This window comes from Leptodactylus fuscus, chromosome 4 (genome assembly GCF_031893055.1).
Source record: "Leptodactylus fuscus isolate aLepFus1 chromosome 4, aLepFus1.hap2, whole genome shotgun sequence".
NCBI classification, from domain to species: domain Eukaryota; kingdom Metazoa; phylum Chordata; class Amphibia; order Anura; family Leptodactylidae; genus Leptodactylus; species Leptodactylus fuscus.
Window position 1 is genome coordinate 26,559,732 of NC_134268.1, and position 9,051 is coordinate 26,568,782.

Sequence of the window (9,051 nt, forward strand, 5' to 3'; positions counted from 1 at the left end):
ACAATTCCAGTTCAGGTAAGTTTGATGGTCACTGAGCATGGACAGCCCGCTCTCAAATCATCCCACAGATGTTCAATGATATTCAGGTCTGGGGACTGGGATGGCCATTCCAGAACATTGTAATTGTTCCTCTGCATGAATGCCTGAGTCGATTTGGAGCGGTGTTTTGGGTCATTGTTTTGCTGAAATATCCATCCCCGGCGTAACTTCAACTTCGTCACTGATTCTTGAACATTATTCTCAAGAATCTGCTGATACTGAGTGGAATCCACGCGACCCTCAACTTTAACAAGATTCCCGGTGCCGGCATTGGCCACACAGCCCCAAAGCATGATGGAACCTCCACCAAATCTTACAGTGGGTAGCGAGTGTTTTTCTTGGAATGCTGTTTTTTTTTGGACGCCATGCATAACGCCTTTTTGTATGACCAAACAACTCAATCTTTGTTTCATCAGTCCACAGGACCTTCTTCCAAAATGAAGCTGGCTTGTCCAAATGTGCATTTGCATACCTCAGGTGACTCTGTTTGTGGCGTGCTTGCAGAAATGGCTTCTTTCTCATCACTCTCTCATACAGCTTCTCCTTGTGCAAAGTGCACTGTATTGTTGACCGATGCACAGTGACACCATCTGCAGCAAGATGATGCTGCAGCTCTTTGGAGGTGGTCTGTGGATTGTCATTGACTGTTCTCACCATTCTTCGTCTCTGCCTTTCTGATATTTTTCTTGGCCTGCCACTTCTGGGCTTAACAAGAACTGTCCCTGTGTCTTCCATTTCCTTACTATGTTCTTCACAGTGGAAACTGACAGGTTAAATCTCTGAGACAACTTTTTGTATCCTTCCCCTGAACAACTATGTTGAACAATCTTTGTTTTCAGATCATTTGAGAGCGGGCTGTCCATGCTCGGCGACCATCAAACTTAACTGAACTTGAATTGTTTTGTAAAGAGGAATGGTCCAAAATACCTTCATCCAGGATCCAGGAACTGATTAAAAGCTACAGGAAGCGACTAGAAGCAAAAGGAGGATCTACTAAATATTAATGTCACTTTTCTGCTGAGGTGCCCATACTTTTGCACCGGTCAAATTTTGGTTTAATGCATATTGCACATTTTCTGTTAGTACAATAAACCACATTTCAATCCTGAAATATTGTCCATCAGTTATTAGATATATCAGACTGAAATGGCTGCTGCAAACACCAAAATATTTAGAACTAAAAATGATTAAGATTAATAGGGGGGCACAAACTTTTTCATAGGACTGTATGCTATTTCTGGAAAAAGTAGCCATGAACTCCCAAACAATCCCTTAAAGTTTTCTGACCTTAGGGTGCATGCACACTACGTAACGCCGGGCGTGTATGAGAGCCGTACACGCCGGCGTTACAGCAGGGCTGCCGAACACTTCCCATTAACTTCAATGGGAGCGCTCGTAAACGCCGCTGTTACGAGCGCTCCCATTGAAGTGAATGGGAAGTGTTCGGCAGTCTGCTGTAATGCCGGCGTGTACGGCTCTCATACACGCCCGGCGTTACGTAGTGTGCATGCACCCTTAAGCTTGACATGTGCAACCAACAGGGAAATGGATTTATTTTTTTCTAGGCTGAAGCCATTGACGCAGGTCCTTTATTAATTTGATTTGCATATTGAGTATTATGCCCTGTATACATACATATTGTGTTACTAAGGAGATCCATTCATCAAGTTGGAGGAACAATAGAAGACACGTAACAGCGAAGCGTTCTACCAACAGGACCAGGAAGTACAGAGAGAAGTGCCATTACCTAATGCTAGGCACACAAAGCGAAAAAATTGTATACAATGACATGTCGAAAGGCGAAACAAAGACTAATCCAAAGTATAACACTAAATCTCTGGATAGAAGTATCTATAGAACCGGAATAACCTCAGAAAGTTATCTGCTTACGGAAAATATTTCCATAAATAGTGAAAATCCTAAAAATTTTTCTGAGAAATAGTTTAGTAGCAAAGATTTTTTGCCATTAGAAAGATTTATTGATGAAAACTGTACATTCACGTAGACGACTCTACATACATTTGACTCTAGTACCGTCTTGGTTTGACTCTAGCTTGGATACAATTTCTGGATAATTAAATATGGCAGCCTCTCAGGAGCTGAGCAGCCGCCGGGTCTCTGCATTAAGGCCCCTGGAGTCTGGCTCAAAAATGACCAAGGTGCCATCTTGCTATCAGCACTTGGGTGCCACCATTTTGCTGGGGATCGCTGGCCTTCAGAAGAAAATCCAGGGTCAGCATCCCACTGCTATGACAGCCAGGAGCCTATGGAAGGCTCCTAGGCTTCTCTGCCATACAATACAAGGCTCCTAGGCTTCTCTGCCATACAATACAAGGCTCCTAGGCTTCTCTGCCATACAATACATTAGCATCGTAATGCATTGCATTAGTGATCAGACACACGGGGTTCAAACTCCCTAGGGGGTCTAATAAATGCAAGTAAAAGAAATATATATATTAAAAAAAAAAAAAAGTAAAATTTCAAATCACCCCCATTTCGCTAGGACACGTATAAAAGTTACAAATTACTGTACACATTAGATATCCTTGCCTCCAAAAACGCTTGATCTACAAACTTATAGAATTATTTTTCCCATATAGTGAACACAGTAGTGGAAAAAAAAAATCAAACGTTCCAAACAGTTGTTTTTTGTTTTTTTTTGCTGTTTCAACTCTGATAAAAATTTGAGCAAAAAATGATCAAAGCAATAGTAATTCCCCCAAAATGGCGAAACAAAAAATAAGCCTGGTCCTGCAAAAGAAAAGACATCCTATGCATCCCTGTACATGGGAATATAAAAAAAGTTACGGGTGTCAGAATATGACGACTTTTAGAAAAAACAAAAACTATGCAAAAAACGTATCAATTTGGTATCCTGGAATCGCACTGTAATATAGAATACAGGTGACATGTCATTTTGGCTGCACAGTGAACACCGTAAAAACAAAGCCTTTAAGAAAGTCGTGCAAATGCAGTTTTTCTCCAATTCCACCCCATTCTGAATTTTTTTCCAGCTGTATATTAGCCCCAGGTTTCTGACATATGTGTGGCCCAGGATGGATCTGGAGTAGGCCTCAGCCCAGGTGCAGATCCTTGGTTCATTACTGGGCCAGAAATGGCTGAAGATCCTGCATTGTGTGCAGTTTCATGAGGTGAAAGGAGGTGTGTGGGTCTGTCCTATAACCCTGAGTCTGGTGAGACTATATTGTGCCTGTTTTGTTCGTGTGGCTGGTGTTAAGCCACATGTATAGTTAGGTTATAAGTTCTGTTTAGTTAGTTGCTCAGGTATTTATTTTGTTACGGCTGTATTTTGTTTTGCTCATTTTGTGCCCAAAGTCAATAATTTATTTATTTTCTTGTTTTTTTCTAAATAAACCAGTTTGCTGCATATTTTGTGTCCCTATCTTGACTGTTTGGGTCCGCTCCATTGTTTCTACCGAGCTAACTTCCCCACACAGTCAATAATCTCTTACCAAGAAGTACACTACCCAAAAGTTGCTTCTGAGAGCATTTTTATAGAGCAGCAGGAAGCACTTTAGACCCAGTGTCGAATCAGACCACACCTATAATCCTTTACATATTTGCCTGAGACATAAGTGCATGTCAAGTTTTTCAGCTACATTGCATTTCTATCTTGGTGGGGGTGTACAAACAATGTAAAATATATAACACACAGCCAACACCAACTCAAACCAGTCACAATAGAGCCAATATTTTGAACGGATATATGAAGCATAGTGTATCCAGACATGCAGCTATGTTTCACAATAAGAGTTTCTAGGAATTCCGTATTACTCCATTGGATGATTGACTAATTTGGGTGTTTCTATGTTTATTTCCCGTGTATCAAGACAATGCCTATCACAGAGGCCTTTTTGTGTGTTCAAAATTCTAAAGTGTAATTTTTATATGTATTGTGTCATGTTATTTTAAAGTGATTGTGCACTTGAAAAAGGACATATGCTTGTCTGAAACGCGTTGTACCTACCAATTCCAATAAAGGAGACTGCCTTAATTGCTGGGGTGAGCGCTGTGATCCTAACTAGAGATGAGTGAGTAGTGTTCGATTGAGTAGGTGTTCGATCGAATACTACGGTATTCGAGATACTCGTACTCGATCGAACACTACTCGCTGTTCGAAGTTTAAAGTTCGATGCAGAACCAGCGTTGATTGGCAGAATGCTATACAGTCGGCCAATCAACACTGGTTCTTCTCTTACCTTTAGAAGTCTTCTCCGTGCAGCTTCCCCGCGGCGTCTTCCGGCTGGAATTCACTCTGCCTAGGCATCCGGCCTAGGCAGAGCCGACTGCGCATGCGTGGGCATACCCTTGAATGCGCAGTCGGCTCTGCTCAGGCGTCAGGTCGGGCAGAGCCGACCGCGCATGCGCAGTCGGCTCTGCCTAGGCCCCGATGCCTAGGCAGAGTGAATTCCACCTGGAAGACGCCGCAGGGGTGCTGCGCCGGGAGAAGACTTCAAGGGGAATCCAGCCCGACCGTCACTCGTGGACTTGGTAAGTATAATTTTATCGAATGTTGCCTACCCCTGAAACAAGCATTTCCCCCCATAGACTATAATGGGGTTCGAAATCCATTTGAACACTCGAACAGTGTGCGGCTGTTCGAATCGGATTTCGAACCTCGGACATTTTAGTGTTCGCTCATCTCTAATCCTTACCTGTTCCTCGGATTGGTCCTTGTTCTGCCGGTTAAACCAGTCACAATATCCTTACTATTCCCCAGAGACTTCACATAGGCAACAAAATGACTGTGATTCTTTAGAGAACAAAAGTACAAACAATACACAAATGTACAAATGAAGACAACAGAACAGCGTATCACAAAAAACACCACAAATCATAAACATATTAGAAGTCAGGGCGCAAAATCACTAATGTAGTAAAGAAACATTGTCCAATTCTAATGGGCTTCTATTTCATTCCAGGCTTCTAATACTGAGTTAGAGGAGAGTACATATTGCACAGTTCGATTGTGTTGTTGTATAGTAAGTTTGTGTTTATTGCACTATTTTTCTGCTTTGGATGTTAATTCATGCAGACATTAATATTCTAATTGCTTTGTAAGATTTCCATGGTGACCATCATATCCTTTTTTGACCGGCGCCAATTTTTTTTTTTTGCTCGTGTTTTGACATTTGAGCCTGTTGGAATCTGTTTTGTGTTTTGTTCCCGAGCCCTTCTTTTGAGATACTGACATTATTATTATGTGGTGTAATATACAATTATACAATGACAATAAGCTTTATACACACTCACGCTGTTTGCTTAATCTGTAACAATTATAAAGGAACTCGATCTCTCAAACACAGAACCTAACTCCTGACCTTCTTTGTTCTTAGACATCTTGGACTTTCCTGCCTGTGTCATAGTCTTCTATGGTCTGGGCTGTGACAGGCCTGGTCAGAATGGAGAATAAGTATAGTACACTTCAGATCACTGCTAGGGTTGAGCCGATCTTGACTTTTCAGGATCGATTTTGAAATCCGATTTCCGATCATTTTTCATTCGAACCCGATCTCGATCCCAATTCCAATCCCAATGCAAGTCAATGGGATTTTTTTTACTAATCATAGATCGGATTTTAAAAACAATCCTATTCACTATACAGCATGGAATCTAACAATTGAACGCTTTAATTGTTAGAATCCACGCTGTGTAATGATTTTTTTTAATCACTAAGTAGCCAGAGGATTTTTTTTTAATCCTCTGGCTACCTAGTCCCCCCTGGTGTCCACTTACCTGCAGAGATGGCTGCTCTGGTGCCCGGTGTTCTCGTTCTTCTTCGTCTCGCTGCCCCCTGCCTACCAGGTTAGGAGAGTGTGGGCGGGTACTGGGAGAGGAGACATCATGTCTCCCTGCCCTGTACCCGCCCACACTCTCCTAAGCCACAAGCCCCGCCTTCTTCCTAGCTCTTTAACACTAACTTGGGAGGCGGGGGCAGCGAGGCGAAGAAGAACGAGAACACCGGGCACCGGACCAGCCATCTCTACAGGTAAGTAGCTTCTAGAGATGTTAACTAGTCTCTCATTAGAATGAATGGAGGCAGCCGGCGCGCAGGGGGTTAAGGCTGTGTGCCGGCGCTTCCATTCATTCCTATGGAACCGCAGCGGAGCCTTCACACTGAGTATACACTCCGCTCAGAATGAGCAGAGCGTATACTCAGTGTGAAGGCTAACATCGTTAGCTTTTCCCACAATGCTTGGCCAGTAGCAAAGCATTGTGGGAAATAATCACCGATCTCGATTCCCACCTAAAAAGATCGTGTTTGGAATTCCAATCGTGAAATTTTCTCGATCGCCAATCGGAATCCGATCTTTTCCGAACACGATCGCTCAACCCTAATCACTACTTCAGTAAATGGGCTGTATAGACTCAAGTTATAGTCCACAAAACGGAAGATGATGCATTGATGTTTTGGGGACGAGGTGTACATCCATATACTCCACTAGGTATCTTCTCCATGTTCTTGTTACAAAATTGTGGTTTACTATACTGTGTAACTAAAGAGAATAATTCCAGGTTATAAGATGACGATAGAAATGTTATTCACTTTGGCAGACATGACGCTGCTAGTGTGTGCTATAAGTGATTCTCCTTATAAAACATTCTCGATGATCAGTCATATTACATACATCTGATTATATAAGACTTAGTTCAGACGGGGTTTTTTGTTCGCAGAACGCAGAATTTTGACGCAGAATCCACATCAAAATCCTACTCAAAAAACCGCCTCCCATTGAAATAAATGGGAGCCAGTCAATTCCTTTTTCCGTGAGCGGTTTGTTCCTGCTCACGGAATTATATTATACGTATTCAGTGTTGCGGAAAAAATATTTAATGTGATCACTTAATTTTGGAAACAAAAAATGACCCAACTGCACTGTCAGTATCAGCCCAGCACCTTGTGTATGCTTGCAGCCTGCTGTACCAAACAGATACGCAGACCCTCTCATCCAAACTCTGCTCCAGCTCAGATACATCCATCCTCCTGCACCCATACGAGCTCTGCAAGCACCTTGTGTAAGCCTGCGGCCTGCTACAACATCCAGGATTATAGACCCTGCCACTCCAGACCTGCAGCATCACAGATCCATCCATCCATCCTCCTGCACTCACAAGAAAGCTGCAAGGTTAACACCTCTTCTATCTCAGATAACTCCTCCTGGCAATTTGCTGTGAGGGGGTAAGGGAGTGCTGAGCCCCTACTCCACCATCAGGGGGGGCTCCTCACATTTACTGGCACTGAGGCCTGGGTGAGGACCTAGAACTGCTCAATAGATTTGCTTCCATGACCCAGAACAAGGGCCTTTTCTCTGTTGTTATGATTAAGTAACCTGGCAATGACTTCGCCCTCTGCGGCTCACAGCTGATCTATAGTTCGCTCTGGCACCATACCTTCACTCCTGCAGTGCTATTTGGAGGGCCCCATTTCCCCTTGGACCCTCTGGGGTTATCAATTACTACATCTTGTTTGCCTCCTCTACCGACCAGACTCTCACCTTGCAACACTGATTTTGTATTTTTCATTATTCATGCATATTATTTGCTTTAACCTTTGTTTAATTTTCAGGTTTATGCTTCACTTATCTATGCTTTATAAGGTGCCCAGGGTGGGTTTAGTTTGCCTTTTTCCAATCATTCACAATGGTACTCCAGGTCTCATCCCTAAATGTCAGGGGCCTGAATAGTCCCTTTAAGAGGAGCTCAGTTTGGAGGGAAGCCCGCCGTCTCCGTTGTGACATTCTTTTTTTTGCAAGAAACCCATTTCCACTTAGATAAGAGTCCCAAATTCACAGATCCCTCTTTCCCCCACATATTTCAAGCCTCTGGTAAAGCCAAGCGCAAAGGGGTTCTGATTGTGATCAGAGATTCGGTAGCTTGTTCCTTGGTAGGTCCTGTCTGATCCTAAGGGCCGGTATCTGGACCATAACTGTTTAATTAACAATGTCCGATATACTCTGGTCACAGTATACCTCCCCAACTGTGGTCAAGCTTCCTACTGGAAGCCTATATTCACTAAAGTGCAGACCTTTGCTACTGGAATGTTGATAATTGGGGGTGACTTTAATTGTTTGGTTGACAACTCCCTGGACTTCTCTAATCTGCTCAGGCGTTCCCTGATTTTGACTACCTCCTTGGTAGACCAGGGCCTATATGATGTCTGGCGATGCCAACACGGCAGCAAGAGGGATTATAGTTTCTTCCCCCATGCTTCTTCCTCCTACTCGAGGATAGACTTTTTCTTGACTGACAAGGTTGGATTGATGCAGTCAGAGTCGTCCTCTATAGGACTCATTACTTGGTCAGACCATGCTCCAATCTCTTTGACGCTTCGTTAGAAGTTCGCTACTGCGTTGCCTTCTCAGTGGTGCCTAAACGAATACATTTTGGACCACCCCTCCCATCGTGAACGTCTCAGTAAGGCGTTGTCAGAGTACTTTTCTCTTAACGCCCCCACCGCCAATGACCCGCACATCCTTTGGAATGCCCATAAGGCGTACATGCGGGGGATTCTCATTCAGGCGTGCGCACGCGTCAAGAAAGAATGCTCTAGGGAAGTTGATGCGGTTCTTCGATCTTTGTCTGCAGCCAACAAACTTAACCCTAACCCTGTACTGTCTGCCGAGATTAGGAATCTTCAACTCAAGCTGCAGGGTTTGCTGGCGTATCAGCAGGATTTGGCCTTCAAAAGGTTCCAGTGCCAGGCGTATGTGCGTCGTAACAAGTCAAGTGCCTTCCTAGCCAGAAAAATTAGACAGGCCAGGCCTAAGTCTCGCATAGCCTTTTTAATTAACAGCCAAGGGGGTAAAATAGTTGATCCACGCCGTATAGCCGATCAGTTCCGTTCTTACTATAGCTCTTTATACAACCTTAAGGATGATCCGGGAATGTACCAGCCCACTAGGGATGAAATTAATCAATTCCTGGATTCAGTGTCTCTCCCCCTGCCTCACCCCTGGCCAATCCCGGTCTTTAGCCACCCCTTTTATTCTA